General features: G+C 43.0%; 1 protein-coding gene and 1 long non-coding RNA gene across 4 annotated transcripts in view; one reads left to right on the forward strand and one right to left on the reverse strand.

Moving 5' to 3' along the window:
* LOC8053393 (complexin) overlaps positions 1-23752 on the forward strand; it is a 1077036-nt gene that overhangs the window by 537396 nt on the left and 515888 nt on the right. The window lies entirely within an intron of this gene.
* On the reverse strand, positions 1955-23400 carry LOC115317512. The gene is made up of 5 exons (XR_005798146.2): positions 23212-23400; positions 21427-21517; positions 15686-17617; positions 6123-7507; positions 1955-2045 (listed from the first exon to the last, which is right to left on the reverse strand). It is a non-coding gene; the product is annotated as an uncharacterized LOC115317512 (long non-coding RNA).

The raw sequence follows: 23752 nt of genomic DNA on the forward strand, positions 1-23752 counted from the left end.
AAGAGGCTGGTCCATCTCATGGGCATCTCGGTAGCCATACCAAGAAAAAATTGGTTCAACTCGTGGTTCAACTTGACAGCACAAGCGACAGGCATCGGATAATAATCTCAAGCGCAGGCTCTTGTGAAGAGGGGGGTTGCACATAAAACAAGGTTTTTGCTCTTTACAGCACTCTTGGCATTGGTGTTGTACTTCGTGACTATGCCTTTCCGATGTTCCTGCACTATGATATGTGCGAAGGTTTCTAAAAAAAAGAATAGAGTGTCGCAAAATGTGCAGCCGCCCCCCCTCCCCCCCCCCCTTCACTGTGTCATTGCAACAGCATAAACAAGCATTGCGGCGCTCATAGAACAGAGCAGACACTGGTCTACAGCTATCCTTGTGTTTTGTCTAGCCTTCATGCATTGGTAATGCAGTGCTACCTCAAAAAGTGGGGGGAGTTGTGTGCGGTGAGGAAGCTTTTAAAGTTGGTGGGACGCAAGAACAACGACAGTAGAACAGTGAGCTACCACACTAGTATTTCTGTAAATGAAGCCTGCTCCGTTTTCAAAAATGGCAATGCAGCTTTACCCGTTTTATCGTAACAGCGCCTCCCTAATTTTTGCGCGAGCGTCCGTACCGCCGAGCTCACCCTCCTTAGTCATTGGGTGTGGTAAGGGAGATAGGGGGGGATTCATGCCATTGTACCCTCTCTACCCCCCCCCCCCCCCCCCCCTTTCCCCCCGAAATAAAATCCAGGCTATGCCACTGTGTGACGGTTTTGTTTTTAAATCGCGGAAACAGATATTCTCGCACCATAGTTACACCAGAGTGTCCAAATTAAACAGTCATATGGCGAACTAACTTAAGCAATAATATTTGGTGCCCGCCGATAGCCATTTAAAGTGCAAAACCACTATGTCGTGTTCCCGCTAACAGTGTCGCACATTTTATTTTCACTGTAGCACCTCTTGCTAACGTAGGTACTGCGCGTATTATTTTTTTTTTTTTTCAGCATAGCAACGCTTGTTTAAAGTGACAAGGAATAAATTATTTTTCTCTGTGATGCAAATCACTGAATAAATGCGTCAACGAGAGCGAAAAATGCTGCATCTGTTTCGATTCCCTGGAAGACGCCGATGACAAGTAACGGACTGTCAACTGCTGGGCACAAGGTAGGCAAGCAGAACTTATAATTATCTGCCATAACAAGTGGCACAGCACGAGCGAACCGTAAATTTCCAAGTGAAACCTACCGCGGGAGCGGTACCGCCGGAACCGCGGCAGGGTTCAGCGGTACGGCATAGCCGAAGATGAACGCTATGAGCTAAAGGCCTGCGCCATGTTGGATTTTGAGCGGCTTCATCTACGCAAACGGCCAGGAAGCCGCTCAAGCTAGCTCGACGGCGTCAAAAGTCAGAATTAAAACGTTAGCTTTCCGTTTTATGAACATAGTTTTTGGTTCTTATTTTACTTTCGCAATCTATAGATAAGCAATAAGTGGCCGAGTCGTTGCAGTAATAAGATCCCTCCACCATGAAAGCGCTGCTGAGCGCCCGCTGGTGGGGTGTACATTGTGGCCAGACTTTCGTGCTCTACCATACGAGTAGGAGTATAAACTTAGGGTGTTGCAACATGGCCGCCCGCATTGGCCACGCAAATTCTAGTGGTTCTATTTTTCCCGTATGTCTACCGTCATATGTATTCCCATTGTTGCCAGAGAAACTTGCACATTGGCGAAATTTAGCGAAAGTCTTAAATTATTTTTATTATTTTTAAATTTATTTTTAAAACCTTCAAAAAATTCGTTTATTCAAAACTCATTGACTGTTTTCTAATGGCAAAAAGTGAATTATTAGCAGTTTTCTCGAGTACTGACTTGGTGCGGACAGTATCAACGTGTTACGAGTTTACGACTGTTTTTAGCGACACAGACCTAGGATACCATTAAAAGTTTGGGTCAACTCACATTTGCTGAAGGAGTATCCACTCGTGGAATTGTTTTGCTGATGCAACAGGGCAGTGGCAGATGATATGGCATCCACAGCGCCCGCAGTTTGTGACGCCTGAAACAATGTGAATGTAATACGAAAAAATGTACGCATATATACATATATATTTTTTTTTTATTTTGTTCTTTCTTATTCACTCTAATTTTTCGAGGGAGTAAACACCTGCGAATAGTCATTGGTGCATAAGGCGAATTAGTCAACTGACATAGGCCCCAAGGCCTATGTCAGTTCACTAATTCTTTATGCAAAGCGCAACTGCGCAAGTAGTAGTTCAAGAAGCGTCTGCTTCTTGAACTACTACTACTACTACTACTACTACTACTACTACTACTATTACTACTACTATTAAGCGTTGTTATGCTTCTTGAACAGGGGTCGCGATGATGTCAGGAACGCCGAGTTCTTATTGGCTAATTTAAAAAAAAAAAAAAAAATGGTAGATTTTTGGGTATCTAGCATTGAGGTCTACCCACTATCCCTCCAATCAAAGCCAATCATACCGCGGCGTCGTACTGACGTCACCACAACCCCTGCGCAAGCAGCAGACGACTTGCCCTCCGCATAGGCAATTAAAATAGCTTAACTTCTTCAAAACACGTGCTCGTGTTTGTAAGCAGTTCGCATCCCCGTGCAACAACTAGTGCAACAACGAGCAACCAGATTACGAAGCGTCGCAAGCTACCGTACCGCACGCACCGAAAATACCTTCGCGGCGACGCGCAAGCTTTTGCTTCTCGTGCGGCTAACGTAGGGGGCGCAGCGCTACTACCGGCGCTAAATTTAAACAGAGTTGCCGACGCCCACAACTGAAATGACGCCAAAGTTGCGACATTCAACAATACACTATGCAGACACGTTGGATTAATAACGGGCACAAAACTAAGCGTCGGAGAAAAGACGTGCAAAAAGAAGGGGAAACCAAGCGACGTTTTGGACGCACGCTCTTTGTCAGACTATGCGATGCGAAAAGGAGAAAGGATAAGAACGCGAGGGCGTGCGCCCGAAACGTGCCATGTCTCCTTCCCCCTTCTTTTCTTTTTGAACGTCTTATCTATAACGGTTCTAGTTTTTTTTTTGCCTTTTTTTACGTGCCGGCAGCACCCCACCCTCGGGTAATTAATGGCACGTTAAAAAAAATACACGTAAGAAATAAATTTAGAACTGGGCACAATGCTTTCCTCAGTGACTGCATTTTGTTCTTGCCCGTCTTGGAATTATCTTTTTTATTTAGACCAACTGAGGCTGGGTAGAAAAAACACGACGACGTCTTGAGACGTCGTCATGCTTCTTCCATCCAGTCTCAGGTGGTCTAAAAAAATGGTAAACCTACACCAGCTCGCCTGCGCCCTAACTGTTTTTTCTTTGGAGTTATCATTCATTTTAAACTATTCAAAGATAATAATGTACAGAATACGTTCTAGGCATTATATTTTACTCGTCGCGACCCGGATTGCACAACTTCCCCTTGACACCGCGACAAGATGTTGAAGTCTTTCCCCAGGTTGTCGAAACATTTTTATGCTGGGCAGTGACGTCCCCGCGACCTTCTCACACCCTTTATTTTTTATATTGACTTTTAAATCTAATTTTCAAAAAAAGAAAAAAAAAAGCAGGCTAAAAATTTATTTTGTTACTATTACGCCAACGAAAAGTCGAGAAAAACAAAAAAAAAAAAAAAAAACGAGTTACGCTCAGAGCGTACTTACCAATATGGCAGACCGACCTTTTGTGGTAGTGGTACTTGTTCCAGCAGTACGTTCACTGCTGGAACGAGTACTGTCCATACTCGACAAGCAGAATACAAAACGAACGCCATTTCAATTTGAAAACCAATAGGGTCGTTATCACAAGATAACAGTTTAGCAAATGGCGGTACAAATTTTACACAAGTCAAAGACGGCCTTTTTTCGAGAAGTTCAAAACCGACTCGAAATTCGACCGAATAAAACACCTCAAGCTCGTGCAGCGCAAGCATTGTTCGGGGCAGTGTGATCGCGTTTGTAGCTTTTTTCGCCGAAATCCAATCGGTGCGCTACTCGAACAGGCTCAAACTTTGTTTGACGATTCTACTCTCGTTTTCACCTTGAGAACCGTAGTGAAAAAAAAAAAAAATCCGGCTCCTAGTGTAGTTTTAAGAACCCTCTTTGCCGAGGAGAACTAAGATATGTACGTACGTATGAATGTAGGTGCATTTTAGATTATATGTATATCTTATCTTATCAAGACGTACATGTTTCACACGCCACAATCATCCCTTCTTTCTTCCACAATCAAATACAATATAAATTAAATTGCGCTTTTTTCTTCTTTTTTTTTTTTCCTTTTTTCTGGCTTGACAGTTGCACACGACAAGGAGATTTTTCGAATATACGGGCGGCACATCGAATTTACGGCCGGCACATGACGTCACGCTGGGGAAGGGGTAGGTCCATGCTGGTGGTTGCAGTCGCGCGTCGTAGCATGCAGCTAGCGACCCGGGCATGGTCAAACAAATGCCGCCTTCTGGGCGGAGGTCACGCAGGTTTCGACGTGTGAACGTGAAACAGCGTGCCTACCCGAGCTTGCGCCAGTACACGCATATGACTTCCTGGCGTTGGTTAGATCGCGCTACGAGCGGAATGTGTCTGTAGCTGCAAATAGCTGACCACGGATTCGCTTACCCTCGGGTAGAACATAGTGGCAATGCAGGCGAGTTGGTTCATCGTTACAAAATGGAACATCTCGAACATCTTGCCGGTAAGACAAGCGTCACTGCGCGGGTGAACGCGCACGAATCACCGGAATCCCGCAGGTATTTGACGAGAGGCTCGAGCGATTGTTCTTCCAGATGCTATAGTCGTGATTTGCAAGGTGTTGCACTGCTGGTTGCGGGGTTGTTCAATTTATTCGCATCACGAACCGCGACAGTGCGAAGGCTTGCCCGCCCATGAACGTACTTACGTACACTGAGCGACACTGTCTGCGCGGACGCGACAACGGCGCTTTTTAGCATTAAATATTACCCCTTAAAATAGTGCTGCGATTGGGCGGTCTCTACCACTACAATAGTAGTTGTGGTGACAAGCTTTCGATTCTAGGAGGGGAAAAGAAAAAGAAAACCGCCCATTCCTCGTTCGCGCGGTGTACTACGTTAGAAAAGCATCCTCACACGCTGCTAACGAAATGGTCGACGTCAGCTCTGTTGGGCCTCCTTTGCCACTCGTGCCTTCTCTTCCTTGACAGTTGTTCTGTCGCGGGGCACGCCTACCAAACGATCGCCGAGATGCGTTAGAAGCGCCGCCAGATCCCGCTGTCGTCTTTTTCGTCCCGATTGCCAAGGGCGAACGTGGCGAAGTTTGCCGTGGTCTCACTGCAACCAGCGGTCGTCTAAACCACCAGCATGCTTCCCATGTGACGCAGGAGGACAAGGAGCGCAGGACGTCTCTTAGAAACGTCCTGGCTCTGTCACGCACATGCATCCGACTTTCACTTCAAAAATAGGCCCGAAGTCGCGCCAGGAAAGAGCTGACAGTTCGCGACGGAAATGCGGCCCATCGAGGCACCACAAAACCGAACCACGCACGCAAGCAACAGCACGTCAACGGACCTCCGTTCGTTCGCAGATCGCGTGACCTCATCAGGCCGAAACGCTCCTTCCAAGACAAGCTACCCAAGCTACCACAACCTAAAGTTCATAGTACCCGCCACTTTTCGAGCAACGGAAGAAAAAAGTGAAAAGGTGGCACGGTGCAAACCACTGATCAGTGGTGCAAAGAAGCTTCGAATCAGGACCGTTATGTCTTTGTTTTTCGGTCGGTGAAGAATTCGTTTTCTTATCATGTATTACATTATTAAAAAAAAAAAAATATATATATATATATATATATATATATATATATATATATATATATATATATATATATATATATATTGTTTATCGATAATAATAGTTCCGATCGTCAAAAAAAATATTTAAAAGTGCGTAAACCCCTAACAAATTAAAAAAAAAAAAAAAGAAGAAAAAATTATGGTAGATCTCACGGCTGCCGCAATGGACATGGGAGTCCCAGCGGTCCTGCTACTCAAGTGGCGCAGCGTTTGAGTACGCGGCGCGATCATCCCTTCACTAGAGGCGCATTCTGCATTGCTTACTGTGAGTGATGTTCAGGTTCCACAGCTCGCGGCTGTACTGAAGACTGCGACGACTTGAAACCACCTCCTCTGCTGGAGTAGCTGAAACACAGACTTTGGAACACGCACCTGCTGACAGCAGAGTCGGTTTTGGTGAGTGATTATAAGTCCTGGCTGGCATAGATGTAAATTTCACAAAGCTGAGGTTAAGATAGATCAGTCCAAGTATATTACTGGTGAAGAGGGTTTGTAGTAGAATAGATAAAATGGGCTAGTTGGTGCATCACTGAATGGAAAGCGCCGAATAAACGAGGACGAAAAAGAACTCGGAGTTCTCTTTTTGTCCCCCTCTGTCCCCTTCTTCGTCCTTCTTTATTCGGAGCTTTCCATTCAGAAGAGGATCTGCAAACTTGTTTAATGGGTGCTAACGAAGCATGGTAGGAGTGGGTTATTGCAGAGCAAGATTGCGTTCCAGTGGATGTGCTCTTGCTGCCCACTTAGAACTAATGTTAGTTTCCAAGAGTGTATGAGGTTCCAGTGAGAGATCTGAGACCCACGATATCTAGTTGCAACCGACGTTATTTACAAGGAAATAGCTCAAATTTGTTTGCCAGTCACAAATCTTAATGGACCCATGAGGAGCAGCACCTGAAAAACACAAACTTCACAGGTAAATTGCATAAATTGGTTAGGGACTACATCCAAAAAGCCTAGAATATATAAACTTGTAGGAAAAAAAAAAAAAAAAAACATTTGAAGTCTACATTACAATTACATTCAAAAAATGTGGGCGTTGCTGAGAAGTTAATCTGCCAAAAAGTCTAGGATGAATCAACTTGCAGATTTACATTAAGGATTACTAAAGAAAAGTGCATTAATAAGCTTGTTGCTAGGAGGTTAATCTGCTAGAAAGTCTAGGATAACTCAACTTTTGTAGGGCAAAGAGATAAGCAGGAAGGGCTAACTGACCTTCACAGGTAGCAAGGATATCTGCAATATTGTGCTGCAGATCAACCAGTGTGGACCTTTTCTGACATTGCTCAGAACTGGCCCAGTACTAAGCCCATTGCCGCTCACGAGATTTGCTTCAAAAGAGAGAAGTGGACTTTTAGAAGCACTGTCTAGCACCAAACGCACCTCTTCACTTGCACTGCACCCTCACTCGTCTTCTGCAATGGCACAGCACATTCTTGCACACACCACTGCACTGCACACACTATTGCACTGGACTTGCGCTGCATACACCACTGCACCAAACCGCACTGCATGCTGCAACCAAGACACTCCACTTGTAGAATGAAGGTGATTCCATAACTCTGGAGATCTAAAACTCAGATCTTCTGTTCTCGGTGTTCTCTTGCCTTTTTGCTCGCCACCATGCAGACGCTCTTGGGGGAGCCATAGTGCTGAAACAAAATAGAGGACAGGCCACCAATTAGTTCATCTTTAAACGGTTTATTTCTTGTTGTGACAAAATTGGAGCTTCTCATTACAAACTACCTTGTTTTGTTAGGAAGCAACTACCTTTTGAATATTATTCAGAGTTGTTTCGTATCACTGATAACTACACGTTCGGTCCAGGAATATGTGCGTGCTAATCGAGAAAGTGCAACACAAATCCACACTGTTATGTTTGTCCACTTGTGCCCATTGACAGTATTGTTTCCTGGCATTGTTGCAACGCATTATACAATCTAAGCCGATAGTCATCACATCAAATCAGGGTGCCTCAATCTACACTAAAAAGCATGCTGGAAAATATTATGTCCTACTGGAATTGTTTTGACAACACCAAGCATTTCCTGGGAATCCTTATGAGCTTATTCTTTGCTACAAATCCAACAGTATGCCTTTGAAATTCTCCATTCAAAGAAGGATGTTAAGCACTGCTGTTGCAGAATTCTTGTCTTTAACCGACTTGACTGGCAATTATGTCAGTCAAACAAAGCTGCAAGGGACATATTCATAAACGTGTTCCTTGCAGTTTGTTTGATTGCTGAGGGTTGAGCATCTCGCTCAAGAAAGAGACACAGCTATAGGCTCAGATAAGATCATGAACGCAAATCCAAATGTTTTTTTTTTTTTTATGTGATTTTTTTTAAATGAGTTGGAAACATAATAAAAAACAAGTTTGCAAAAAACATGTTTGAATTGAAAAAAAATGACATATTTGTTCTCTGAAGTTTTTGTTTGTCATGTTTTGTGACACCTACGCAAACTAGAGATATAAGAAATCTCGAATATTTTGCACTTATATCAGATCATGGGAACTATTGATTTAAATATGTACAGCATTGTGGAGGTTATATTGTTTGCATCAAAAATCTGCAAACATGACTCCTTTGATGTTTTGTCACTAGATTTCTGAACCATTATCTAAAGAAATCGAATAGCTGCAACATTAAAATCTACGCCATATATGCTTGTTAAAACAATCTTCGAAATAATATATAAATCATTGCTTTATCAAAAAAAAATGTAAATTTTCATTTTGCTCCAAGTTTGTTATAAAGTACAAAGTTAAGACACTTTAAGGGGGCAATTAAAAAGAAACATCTTCGATTTTCCTGAAATTCATAGGGCTAGTTCTTCACCATACTCTTGTGTTTATTCGTAAAAAACATGTTGCATCATTTTGTTTTCTTCAAATTTACAACACTGCAAAGTGTACCTTCCACGTCAGCATTTTAGCCCAATGATACAAACAAGATTATCTTTTGATTCTGTGTATTTTATGACCACCGTAAAATACCGAGCATGCACCCCCCTCGTGTAAGCGCCCCCTCCCATTTTATGAAAATTTAATATTTTTGTGGCCTCCATCTTAAATGTTATTCCTGAAGCGAGTAAGGGCCCCCTCCTTATTTTGATTGGATACTCTCAAAATGGGGGGGGGGGGGGGGGGGGGGGGGGGGGGGGGGGGGGCACGGCGCTTGCTTGGTATTTTATGGTAGATATATCTTTCTGTGCTGTATTCAGGTATTGGGCTCAAGTTCAAGTATGCTACTAATTAAAGCAATACCCACACTGCTCGTCCTTCGTATTCATTTAAGCAATAAGCCTCTTTTGCCCTTTAAAGTTACAAGTTTTAGGAGCTTTAGCCTATCTTTTTTCACTTGTAATCGCTACTACTGCCATTTCTTTTTTGCAGAAGGTAGTAGAAAAGTGAGAACAGTGGTGCACATCACATGCAAATATTGATATCTATATTCGCAATAAAGTGGGAATGTTTGAGCCACCAAGCTTCTTAAACTGCTATTCACGACGGTTGTAGGTCCGGCTGACCAAGGTAAACCTGTGACTTCACTGGCAGACTTCCACAAAGATGTCCATTAAGATTTAAAGAAAAATATTTGTGAATATTTATTTGTCTAAAATAAAAAAAAAATAAAAATAAATATGGAATTGAAAGTAGTAAAGAAAAAAAAATGAGTAAAGGTAATCTGAGCTGTCCATGAAACGACCTGTCAATGAAGCAATCTGTCTGAAACATTGCGTGTCGACGAAACGATCTGTCGATGGAATGTGCATCCCTATTTGTAGCCCCATTCGGAGTCCAACGATTTTCCCGCACCCGTTAGAATCATTGCGGCACAGGTGAGTGCTTTGTGGAATTCGTCAGTTTAACTTGAAGAGGGCCAAAAGACGGACTTCTCTAGACGCCCCCCTCTCCCCAACGCGGGCAACTAGTGAGCTCTACGTCTTCACTCTTTTTTTTTTTTTATAATTTTGTGTTTTTTTTATTTTACTAGAATAAATAATTATGAATATTTTTTAATCTTAACAGACGTCTTACTGAAAGTCTGCCAGTGAAGTCGCAGGTATACCTTGGTCAGCTGGATGTACAATTGTCGTGAATAGCAGTGTAACAAGCTTGGGCTCAAACATTCCTAGTTCACTGCGAATATATGCATAAATATTCACATATAATTTGCACTGCTGTACTTACTTTTCTACTACTTTCTGTAAAAAAAAAAATGTTGCAGTAGCGATTCTTTTTGTTTTTGCCCCGCTTTTGAGGAAAAAGTTCAGCTAAAGTTCCTAGAACTTGTCATTTTAAAGGGCGAAACAGGCTTATTGGATAAATTAATAAAAAGGGAAAGCAACGCAGGTATTGTTTTAATTCGTAAAATGCTTAAACTCGAGCCCATCATCTGAATACAGCACAAAAAAAATATACCTAGTCATAAAATACACAGAATCAAAAGATGATCTCCTCTGTGGCAATGAGCAAAAATGCTGGCATGGATGGGGCACATTGCACGCTGTAACTCGGAAGGAAACAAAATTATGCAACATGTTTTTTTTATGATTAAACACAAAAGTATGGTGGAGAACTTTCACTATAAATTTCAAAATAATCGAAGATGGGTTTTTTTTTGTTTGTTTTTTAATTGTCCCTCGAAGTTTCTAAACTTTGAACTTGAGGACAAGTTTGGAGCAACATAAAAATTTAGATTTTTTAAGATTGAGCAGTGATATTTCAATAGGAATGTATTACACAAGTTTTAATGTTGTAGCTATTCAATTTGTTCAGATTATGGCGCAGATATCTAGTAACAAAATGTCAAAGCCAGATTTGCACATTTTTGACACGAAATATAAAACCTCCACAATGCTGTACATATTTAAATCAATAGTTCCCACAATCTATTATAAGTGAAAAATATTTGAGATTTCTGATATCTGTAGATTGCATAGTAGGTGTCACTAAACATGATATAAAGGAAAACTTCAAAAATCGAATATGCCATTCTAGCACACTTAATTTTGTTTATTTCTTCAAATATATTTTTTGCAAAAAATTTTTTTTGATTACATTCCCTACACGTCTAGAAGTAATATATAAAAAAAGTTAACAAAACAAAAAAATATGTCCGAACCTGCGTGCATGATCTTATCTGAACAGAGCCTATACTCGTTTTTAACTAAAGAACTGTAGCAAAACAATTTTGGCTACTTGCAGGGCATTACTAATTCTCTCCCTATGTGCTTAATCTAGGTAGTTGTATGTGCTGCTTTGAAGATCAATTACTATTTTTCACACCATCAGCCTTGAGCCTGTTGCGCGAGTGGTAACTTTAGCGCCCCACCACACACTCCAAACTGTTCTAAAATATTCCAATTTAGTGCTTTTCTATGATGGTGAGCAAGTTGCTATAGTCAGTTACAGGTTAAGAAGGTAGCGGCAAATGCCCCTCAAAGGGAATCAGATATCCCTCCGCCACCTTTGCATCCAATAGCGTCCCACCGTTTCCGTGACGTCGCGGGCAACGCGCGAGGAGGGTCTTGCCTTTCTGTACATATTTGCTTTATCTTTCGACTTTGACTTAGCATTGTGGAAGCCACGAGAGGGAGATTAGAGTTCTCCCCCACCGACGGAAGCAAATACGACTTTCGGGGATTAGCTTCCCCCCCGATGGATACAAAGGCTGCTTTCAGGGGCTCGGTTCCCTCTCCGATGAATACAAAGGTCGCTTTCTTGAAAAGTGGGATCGGAGACAAGTGGGAATCCATTGAAGCGGAACAAGGAGCGTTTCCAGTGAACTCTTCTTTCGACTGCGGAGAGATTTGAAACGGGCGCATCACACTTGTGGGAGGAGCTTCTCCTACCTTCTTGACTTGTAACCGACTATAAGTGGAAATGCGTTTATTTTCATGAATTAAAATGTTAATTATCTCCATCAGTTAATTATGCATTCTATTGGGATGATTAGCCCCTACATGTCCATATAACTCGCCTAGACCACAATAGCGCAGCTTTCACAGCTTTTTTTTAGAAAAATCAGTTACACTTAAAATGAAACACCCTATTCTGCATATGTTTAGACCATGACAGGCAGAGTTAGCTACAATGTTAAGAGACGTGTGGTTCAGCTGTGTTCTTGTTATTGTCTTCTTTAATTACCAAGACCACTGCCAGTGAACTTGTTTGTGTGTTATTCTTCAAGCAGCATTATTCCAGTTTGTGGCATAGGTTAAGTCACAGTCCAGTTGGCAAGATATAGTCACCAAATATTCCCAACAGTATAATGCAAGGCACAACTCCAGCCGATTTCGCAAGTCTCGTCCCATGCAATTCCACCTTTAATTGCGGTGGTACAATACTGTTGGGAAGTTGGCTATTGAAACATCAGTAGGCAATACAAAACTGGTCGCTCATAGATGGCGGCAGCTGTGCAGAGTCCTGTGTCTACATTTGTTTGCTGGCGGACATGACGCTCGGGGAAACTAGCCCTTAACAGCTCCGCTGTAAAACATTCATTAACAAATTTTGTTTATTATCTGGCTTATCGTGAGAATTAGTCCCCTGTATCGTGTCCCCCTGGTCGTATAACTCGCACACGAAGACTGGATTAGTGTACCTTTCGCAGCTTTTTGATCAAACACCCTGTACATGTGCATATGCATGTCAGTTTGTTCAAATTCGTGCATCACTTTAACTATACCTGACAAAATCGTTGTGTGCAGAATACTTTGGATGGTCACATGGTTGGTGCCACCATGAGTCACATGACCATGTGATGGGGTATTAGGTCACTTCACATCATGTTGTCACAGCATGTGACATGATACAGACGGAACAATGTATGACACATTGTGACACCACAATGTGGAATCACGTGACTGGTGACAAGAACTTACAAAAATAATGGTTTCTTTCCGAAAACCATAGAAGAGTGGAATAGGGTGCCGAAAGATGTGCTTGTGGCAAATTTGGTTTTTTGAATTTTAAATTGTGTAGTGTTTTTATATACAGTATGTTTTTATTTAATTTCATTATTGATCCATAGAAAGTGTTTGTATGAAACCCACCCCCTGCAATAATGCCTCACGGCGAAGCAGGTTTTTTTCTGTAAATAAAAAACAGTAACACACTGCACTTAAGTTATGTAACGCCATGTCGGAATGCGACGCGACACTCTAAAGGCCAACATCAGCGCTATGACTAGGGCACGCGCTCTGAGTGCATAGCGATCAACCTGAAAAGTAACCCCCGGGCCCGTTATAAAGGGGCGGTGCAACGATTTCCAAACTTTGGCTAATTAACTCCAAGAATTAATCTGTGTCATGTATAGAACAAAGAACAGAAAACCATGTTTTCCTGCGCGCCCTAGTTTTTATTTTAAAAAATGGAATATATCGAAGGTCAAAGTTTCACAACTCTTGTGCAATCTTTCGAGTGACCTCTCTGGGTGACCTCGTGGTTTCCCATTGGGTTCTCTCTTCAGAGACCCCAGCCGGTCTTTCTGCAAATGTCGGCTTACTGTCGAATGGTCGACACAAAAGACGGTTTGCCATGGGGCTGCTGCCGGTGTGTGTAGCACTGGAAGGGGACAGGTGTTTTTGACTTCCGCGTGTCCCCCAGTGACAATCCACCGTAGCTCGTGACTGCCACAAGCGGCTGCAGACCACCAATTAATTTGTTTCTTTCTTTGCCATCACGCAGCAGTATAGCAGTTTTTCACGAGAGGGTGGTGCATTTTTTGTCACTTATGCCTAGATGAACAATATAAAAATAGAAACTGCAAATTCTTTTAACATTAAAATCGTTGCACTACCCCTTTAACAGAATCTGAAAGAAAAAAAAAAGGGAAGCTGTGCTTGAAAAAATAAAAAAAAAAAGATTCACAGAAATTTATTTTTATCTGCAGTTTGATTTTGGGCTCAGAGGGAACAAAACCCTACGCAGAGCTGTCTGCAAAGCTGTTTTTTTTTTTTTCTCTCTAGGAGATGCGCTTCTTGTCTCATTACCTTCGCTTATCAGTATACCAGGGCATTTTTCAGGTACTGTTTGGCTCACACGCATGTTTCCTGCAGGTAGAGGATTCCCACGACCGTGACCTGCTTTCCTCAATGTAAGCCTCGATATTTTGTTCGACAGCGAAAATGGACACCTAAAAACACTAAATCTGCAAAAAAAAAAAAAAAAATAGGCCTCGAATTAATTCCTTCTTTTCCATGCACCCAATTAAAAGAACAATAAACACCCCCAAATACATGGAACGTTCTCCATAATGCATTCTGCATTCAAAAGCAGTGGGCAAGTTGTTACTAGAACACAGTTAAAAAGAAAAGTGCACCTTTAGTTTACCGCCTAAACATGCTGTATGTGAAGTGGATCGGCGATATACAGGGCGTTTCTTGGAACGCCGGCCAAATTGATTCTGCAAAACTATGTGTCACAAAATAAAGAGGTGATGTCGTGTTGGTCTTTGTCATATGGCCTATTTATACACACAGAGAAACTGAGAGCGGCAGGCGCTCTCTCTCAAAAGCCCGGCCTACAGTATGAGCCCGTTGCCTTTTGCCGTGCTTTGACTGTGCATGTACACTCGTCCGAGGCTCGTGAGATACTGAAGCTTGATTGAAGCTAGGAAGCTGAGGCTGGAGGCGGGACGACTGAAACTCCTCTCTGCTGTTCCCATCCTGCCAGTGACTAGTGCAGTAAAACTGACGTTTGCAGTAATAATTTTGAATCATCAACTTTTAAGCTAGCATGCTTTCAATTGGAAACTTTCTGGACATCATTCAGAGCCACTAAATTGGCTCCCTTTACAAAAAATGATAATGCACTAATAAAATTGCATAGCATTAAAAAACAAAAATCCATTTGAATGTTTTTTTAGGTTTTGGTTACTTATCGAAGTGCATCAGAGCACTAGCGATCCCCATGGTCAAAGCACGCAACTGACGTGTGCCTCCACACATTCTTTCCAAAACAACAGTAAGCCTAATAATCAAGGTTGTTGCAATATGATTCGAACAGTGCAGCATTCCATTTCCTCCGCTCAAGCTCCATTTCTCTCCAGCGAGGCGGTTGAGGCGGTAGTTGCACATTTTGGCAACGGGAAGCAGGACCGCTGGAGTGGAAATGTGTTCCTTAGCTTTTTTTTTTTCTTTTAGAATGTTCTAAAATAAATGGGGCCAATTATAATTTTTAATGATGCCCAATAAATCTTTTAACTGGAGATGTACCTTTAAATTTATGATTTAAAATGTACTTATTCAAAAGCATGCAAGAACCTAATACCTAGCATATCATTTCCCTGCATAGGCCGTAACAGGGACCAATGCGATATCAACCTTTATTCTGTGCGATGAGTAAATTTGGCTGACATTCTGTATGGCAACACAGCATGGTATGGCAACACAGCACAAATCTTAACTTACTATCCGTTCAAATACATTCTGCATTAAAAATCCACAAACCATCAGTAGCAAACTAAAAAGAACCATAAAAAAAAAAAAAAAAAAACTAAGGCAATCGGAAGGCCAAAAAATATCAGGCAGCTTTCGTAAGCTTGCTTGAAAATTACTTGCAGTAAAGCGCAAATGGACCTATCAACAGTTTAAATTAGTCAACTCTCGAATTGCTCTTTTGTTTTAGGAAGTTCATATATCATTTTAATATCTTTTATTGTTATGTCTTGGGCTGGGACAGGCTTTTGAAACCGTTCTCTTCGTGTTCCTCTGGTTCTAAACAAGCATGTGAATGCATTTAGACAGCTTGCTGGTGTATTTTCACCTATTGTTCCTCTACCGACTGCCAAGAGTAATAGAATAAGGTTCTCAACACATACCCAGTTGGCAGGCTTGCGTGCTGACCAAGGTGCCCCCAATTTGAAGGAGGCTTGTCATGGACAAGGTGGGTGCCATGCAAGAGTTTGGTTGCACACCAAAAGAACCCTGGGTGGTCTAAATTAATCTTCAGTCCTCCACTGATGCATGCCCAACAGCTTTCGTTGATTTGGCTTTGGAAACTTCCAGAATTTTCTTTGTAGCTTCTCACAAGTCAATAGTTTGGTTTCTGCCAAGGCACTACTGCACATATTTTCCCATCTCAACAGTGAAATGCACGTAACCTGGACTTTCCTATTCACACCCAGGCTGCCTTACATGGGGACATGTAACTGCATCAGTGGTGAGTGGCCCTGGTAGACTTCTGGAGAGTTATTGAATCATCATATTTCAGAGGTTCTGCCATGCAGACTTGTGTGTTAAAAACATCTCCTCCTGCCATTCCACATGTTGTTGTGCTTCTAAAATTATGCCTTGCTCAACTGTCTACCTTGCAGCAGTTCCATTTCGATGTTGCAACTGTGAGTGTTTAGCTTAGTTATGCGGAATCCACTAAAGCTCCACGGAATCTTTGGTAGAAGCCAAGATTGAGGCACCTGTTTGAAGAAGTTTCTTCTTCAAGCAGGCGCTTAGATGACACAAAGTTGACGTCGCCTTTTGATCACACTTCATGAAGGCTCTGCCTTTCCTCTTTTCCGAAGACTCGCCAGAGACGTTCACCACACACACACACATCACGCTTTGTGAAACATGCCGACATGCACAGAAGACTGCAGCACGTGAGATGCCTTTTGAGCCAACATGATTGCACTCGCACTGCACATTCACCAGCTTCAAATGTGCCGACAGTCAAACAAGCCGCAACACAACACCGCACTCCACACCACCGCACAACACATCTTGCGATCTGCCCCTTGGAAAAGTAGGATTGTCGACCTTTGGTAGCCTTGTTGAAGGTCTAGGAGACTTTGCAGAGCATGTTGCCCAGTAGATCAGCAGGGCAGGAAATGCTTGCAATTGACGACGTGATCACTGCAGCGGAGGGATAACTGCCTAGACCACTTTCCGGGAAGTGGGTCACTTCACCTCACCTCACTGCAGGGCCTTGCCTTCCGTACACTATCACTTCACAGCACTGCACAAATCACCACAACACATATTCCTTGGGGCACTGCTCTCTGCATTACAAGCAGAGAGGATACATTACACCTTGAGACTTCATTTGCACATATTCCCTTCCGCCGATCATGCAGCCACTCATAAAGCGGTATCCATGTCGGCTCGGACGTGCTGAATTTTTAACACTGCCAATAAACACACACACAGGCACCTCACTCACATAATGGGCGACCACAAACACCGGCAGCATTCTCACCTTCAAACCACCACAACACTCTGAAGACTGAGGACACCTGCAGACACCCCACTTGAAGCAACCACAGCACGGAACAACTTTGAAAAGCCTCTTTAACACTCCATTGGCAATATCGCCAACCAACAGCTGGTTAAGATGAACAGGCTCTGCTGGCAGTGGTGCACTTTGGAACACTCCTTGGTGCATTCTGAAATGCCTCATCCAAGGCACACAGGGAGCACTCGCACAAGGCACTGACGATACCAACCACCACAACAAAAATTGTGGTCGAGTACACGACGCACCAAGGGTATGACTGTTCGCATGACTGCGAGCTGCGGTCAAGTGTGGTAGATGTCCCGGAGCTGCTTTCGGGATTGAGAGCGCCGTCTGTTTTCACACATTCAAGCTGAACATATCGTCTCTGGCAAGCTATGCAAGCTGATGTGCACTCACTTGAAGGTTTTAGCTTCACTTTTTCTGTTTCTTGCAGGTATTCACGCAGACATCTTTCCACTCAACCGCTGCTATTGGCTCAAGATGAGAGGTGGGCTTGCAAGCTGGTGGGTTAGTGTGGTACCTGCACAATGGTTCCAAATGGTAGTGAAGTAACAAAAAGAAATAAACCCAATTTAATAAATAAATATAATAAACCCAATAGAATTTTGACTTTGCTAAAACAATGGGGGTGTGTCCATGTTTATAGAGCCTCAACTTAGTCAGCTGCAAGGGCGACTTGTCTCTCGGCTGTAGATGAGCAATTTAGCCAGCACAGTACATTCGCTAGCCTGGAGTCTTTAACGTGCATCACACAGTATTGATACACGACCCCACGCCGGTACGATGCTCGTTCAGATTGAAACGGGTAGGGGTGGGATTGAACAACGGATCCCTGGGTTCTGCACCACGAGCTTTCACTCCATGTGCTCCGAGCTGGTGTGTGCTAGTCCACTCGGTCACCAATAGGGATGCCGCGAACTTTTTTCGAATCGAAGTTTCGATGATCGAATCAAGCGGTTCGAAAGGTTCGAAAGATTTCGATTTTTCGAATTGTCTATATCGTAAAATTCGACGGAGGTCGAATTTTCGAACTTGTTAAGCTAAGAAGGTCGACGCTTTTCGAACCGTCGAACTTATTACGCTAAAAAATTCGATCTTTCTCGAACTTTCGAACTGATTGCGCTGCAAGGTTCGATGCTTGTCGAACTTTCGAACTTGACTGACCAAAAAATTCGATGAATTTCGAACTTTCGAACTTATTTATCAAGAGAATTCGAAAAGTTTCAAACTTTCGAATTCTGAAAAGTCAGAAGTTCGATGAACTTCGAACTTTTAGGGTAAAAGTTCGACCTTCGTCGAACTTCGAAAGACCGGCGGACGGTTTCATTTGATTTCAAGTAGTGGGGTACATTCGCAATTTTTTTTTATCGAACTTTTACACGCGGTGCTGCGTTCCTTACGAAAGACAATGTCGTTTATTTCAATGTTCTGGCGTGCTTAGGTTTAAAGAAATAAATCCCCGAAGGGGCGAGGAAGGACGACGGGTTTTTGACGATTATCGTTTGTGCCAGATTTGAAGCACGTTGCAGCCGGAGCTATTTATGGTAGATATGTTATACTTTTTTTAAGAATGATCTATGTATAGCCTAGGTAAGTGCCTTCTTAAGATGTGATTATTGTTATTCAACGTGAGTTTCGAAGAAATGTCCAAACATGTATCTGCATGCAATTATGACCTAAACTTGATATTTATTTTCGTCTAAGTTGTTTGAGGTATCGCATTTAAATTAACACCACAGACAGTACATATCGTTGCCATCTGCAGAATACAAAATAATATATTTATTGTTTTTTCACGTTAAGGAATAAATTAACTCATGGGAGAAGATTTCTAATTGTGTTCAAGTTCAGCACGTCATTAAAAGAAAACTTTTTTTTTTTTTTTTCGCTTCACGTTTCTGGGACGTGTTTCTTTTAGCCTGTACACATTTTTCTAAAAGAAACTTGTTTCGAAGTTCTGAACCTCTGAATATGCAAGAATAGAACACTTCCGACGAATTCTCGATAGTTTCTTTTTTTCTCCTGCTTTTTATTCCCGCATTTATTTAATTTTATTTATTTATTTATTTATTTTACTATCGGCACAGGTATTTAGGTTGAAATGAAATAGCTTTGAACTTCCGAACCACTAAGCTTGTGACGAGTAGTGCCTTCTGACAACGAGTTTCTAACAATAACCATTTACGCAACCTTTTATGCAGTGAGGAGCGACAGTAGCTACACATATGCATAAATAATTTCAGATTAAAATAAGCTCGACCACGGCTTCTTTCCCCGTATTGTTTTCTTTAACAGTCCGAAATACCTGCAAGGGGGAGAAAAAGGCTGAAGCCTCCCCCCCCCCCCCCCCCCCCCCCCCCCCGCTACCCTCTTTCCCCCCGTTTTTCCTCTTCCGACGCCACTTCTATGGTAGAACGCTCCTTGACCTCGAGTTGTGTCGGCTTTTGTGCTTTTTGCGAGGCGATTCCTCCGTCCCAGAAAATAAACCTCCAGGACAATTACAAACTTCACCGGATCGGATTACTACCAGCGTGCAAGGAGTGGCGAGCTAGTTTGCCAGGTCGCTTCAAGGTTTTTCTCAGCCTCAACCTCCTGCTCCCCCCCCCCCCCCCCCCCGGGGCTGGCGGTCACAATTCTGCACTGGCAAATATTCCAGCACATCCGAAACACTCGTCGTCTCATTTAATTGCCTGACCAACTTCAGAGTCTAGATATCACACCCTAACTTTTCTAAACTTGATTTTGTGAAAACAAGTGAGTCGTGAAAACGTTATTTGAAACTGAAACTGAAAGAGAATCGAAACCTTCGAACTTTTCGAACTTTATGCAAAAAGAAATTCGAAATCTTCGAATTGTTCGAACTTCATGTCTATAAAAATTCGAAGCGTTCGAAGTTTTCGAATTTTTTTTACAAACAATTTCGAAATCTTCGAATTTATCGAACCTGAAGTAAAAAAATATTCGAAATATTCGAATTCGAAATTTTAGAAACCGTGAAAGCTTCGAAATTTTCGAATTCGAAACTCCGCTGTGGTCAAAAGTTGCGAATTTTTCGAAATCGAACCTCGGTCGGTACGAAAATATCGAAATTTTTCGAAATCGAACCTCAGTTCGCTTCGCAAATATCGAAACCTTTCGAAATCGAACCTAGGGTGGTTCGCGACATCCCTAGTCACCAATCCCCCCTTTGGTAAAACAAGACATTCATAACTGTGGCTTGTATTTCTTGTCATGGTCTTCATTCTTTTGACGGGAGTATAATGTGAAGAAATAATGGTACGAAGAAGTTAATAATTTTATCTTGATTAGATATTGTGTGAAAACATCAAGACTCGGGTCTTTAAAAATTATACAGACTTTTCATTACCTATACTGCAACATCCTTAATTAGTATATACTAATGCAAATGAGGCGAGGGGGCCAGCCAGTCAATACTTATCACAAATGTCTTTATGAACATCCAGTAGGGGGCCGTGATTGGTATTGCACATCGATGAGTCAAGGCAGAGAGACCATGACTCCAGAAGCTCTCATTGGTAAAGCCCCCTGCCAGACATTTACAAAGACATTCACGGTGAGTGGTGACTGGCTGGCCTCTCACCTCATTTGTTACGGTACAGTCAAACCCGTTTATAACAAACAGCAGAAAACGCTATGATCAGTTTGATATAGCAAAAAACCATTTACAACGAACTTCCACAATGTGTTCGTTGTAAGACGAGAGCTTCTTTTTCTTTCTCATTTCTTCGCTTCCGCCTTGTAACAACGCAATGGAAATTTTTTATTTTTTTTTTTTTATTTTAGTTTACCTTTTTTTCTGAATTGCTTCTCTTCGTGGGCAACCGTTTTGAAACGAAAAGACTTTTTTTTTTTTTTTTCGGTGTGTGCGTGCAGATTCCAGAATGCATTTTTTAGCTTTTTCCCCCTTCTAAATCACTTCTCTTCGCTCAGTTTTGTTCACAACTTGAGCTTTTGGAATTTTCTTTCTTTCCTGTTTTATTTTTTCTGCGGAAGGGACAGGCTAGAAGACGATTGTTTGCACGTTTTTGGAAGCCTTCCCCAGGTGGGAAGAAGTTAGATATAGCTAATATGCTGTTCGTCATAAAAAGTATTTTCTATATGCATTTTTATTTAAATTTTCCTTGATTTCGATGTCAACAATAATTCGCTGTACGTGGGTTCATTCTAAACGGGTTTCACTGGATATACCCAAGATGCAACGCGTATGGGTGAGGAAACATGTGTGTTTCTTTTGATATCTGTTAAGCTGGAGTAAATGTTTTTGATCACAAATTTTGTCGCCTTTTGGAACATTTTTGCTCTACTAACTTCAAAAAGCCATCCTTGAAGGGAGACTTGCTTCAGCTTTTGTCACCTCTGCTTCTTCTCTGTTGCAAAGTTGAATACTTGGGAACTTGGCCTGCAACAAATGTGCGAAGAGTAAGCTTGAGAATAAAATTGGTTTGCTGTATCCTTGGTGCGAGTTTAGTTTTGCTGTTTTAGATTATGCAATTCGAACTTTTTTTATATATATATCTCGGTTCACGAGACCTTAGACTTGACAAAACACTGTTGGGCCTAAGAGCACCCCACAGGCGAGGACCAGGCTAACTGGAGGGAATTTTCTCCAACCCAGACATCAAGATATATTGTGCCCCAAGAACTGGAACTGCTTGATGCTGGAATGTGATCATGGTAGCTAGAGCATATTACAAAGCGTCCTTATTTGTTGAGAGGAAACTGTGTGCTACCGACTGCCTCGCACCTGAATAAGTGTGCACGCACATCACGGAACTGTAACTTTCACTGGCCAGTTTGGAAAAAAAGGGTCTATCACAATCAATTTGACCGTATTTGCGGGTCGTGACACAGCACAGGAGGGTTGATGTCACGCGAATTCGTCTCATGAGAGGCGTATTTGACAAGCACAGAAGACACTCGGAAATGTTCGAGAAAAACAACACTAGCTGTCTGTTTTAATAAGTCGTTTATTTAATTTCGTTCTGCTTATTTGTCTGGAACTTGAATTATACAGAAGAAAAATGGGGGGAGGGGGGGATTTCGGAAAACAAAATTTTCACCCTTCAACACCGGGCGGTGGAAAGTCTAAATATTTCGCGCCTGATAAAAGCTGCAAGGATGGGACGTGTCCGTACTTCCTGCATTGACGCCGATCTGCTTTATAACCACATTGCCCGTCCGAATACCGCAATATAGGCCGCACACGTGCGGCATATCTTGAACACGGCGACACGACTTCGCCCGATGCTCCATTTCTATTCTGGGAGGAGGCCAACCGTCCGCGCGCCCTGGGCCACCACGACCACTCTTCCTTGAAACTGCGCAACACGTCTTGTGTTGGCGTGAACGGGCGAACGAGCTATAGAACACACAACCCGGCTTCGAGCTTTCATCGGTCCCAGAACTGAAAAGCCGAGCCGGGCTGTCGTGGCGGCAACGCCGCGGTCGGCGAACGTTCGCGAGGGACTTGCCGTCATGGCGGCTTCATCGCACATCATCTCGAGGCTAGCCGCTCTAGACGGCGCCCTTTGTGGTGGCCAAAGCTGGACATATCGATAAGGTGCCGTCCGACAGAGGGAACAGGCGAACGGGTGACATGTCGCATCCAGAGATACAAGAAGCGTTTGAGCGACGCGAGTCGGACGTCCGTCGTTCCAACGCGCCCCGACTAAAAATGGGAGACGCACGCAAGCTGAAACGGTCCTGGGTGCGTGCAGCCGTGGGTTCCGCGCCACCACTTTCGGACGTGGGTGGGCGGCTACTTTCGCCAAACAGAATCACCATCAAAGAAAGGGCGCCGTTACTTAACGCGAAGCAACAGCCGGGGCATGCTCGAGGCGACCGTGAAGTCAACGTGGAAATGTTTGTCGAGTCGTTTATTGGCAGTGCCCATTCAGCCTTAAATTCTCGGGCTAGCTTGGGATGTTGCAGGAAAACAGTTAATTTGCGGCAAGTGAGGGCATCCACTTTACAAAGTCGGGACCAGTGTGCCTCGTGAAGGGCCGCCCTTTTGTCGAACGCTGGAGGGTGGCTCACACCAAAGCGGACTCTGATATCGTCGGCGACCCAAGCGAGCGATAACGAGACACTTACCAAGTGCATCCACTTCCTCCGCGTGCACACCCAGTTGAGAGCGAGACCGGTTGAAGATCTCCGACGATGAACCGTTCGCGGAGGACTTAAAACCACATCGAAGAGCAACATTCGGAAGAACTCCGCAAGCGTGCAATAACCGGCACGAACCAAACCAAACGACCTAATGGCGTCGTCGTTCCCTGCTACGTTTTTACTAGCGTTCGTTGTGGTACCAGGATCTCCCCATATGGCGCCTGGAAAATCCCCAAAAGGAGTATTTCTCCTCATGTCTCTCCCGGACTTTCCTCGTTTCCGCCATTGCGGGGAAAGCGTGCGCCTGCGGTTGTATGCCGCGGTTTCTGTCAGCGACAACTTGAACGCTCGGGGTTGTACTTCCGAGACGATTAATCTCGCCTTTCTTAACGATCTACGTGGCGTGGCATTGGTTAGTCGATCAGACCAACCGGTACCTTCTGGCACGAGCTTTCGGCCTCTTCTGGCCAGAGAACGGAAAAATTTTCAATTACACATTTTTCGAAAACCGAAGACGACGGACTAA

The sequence above is a fragment of the Ixodes scapularis genome, unplaced genomic scaffold, assembly GCF_016920785.2.
Source record: "Ixodes scapularis isolate PalLabHiFi unplaced genomic scaffold, ASM1692078v2 PGA_scaffold9__187_contigs__length_104089568, whole genome shotgun sequence".
NCBI classification, from domain to species: domain Eukaryota; kingdom Metazoa; phylum Arthropoda; class Arachnida; order Ixodida; family Ixodidae; genus Ixodes; species Ixodes scapularis.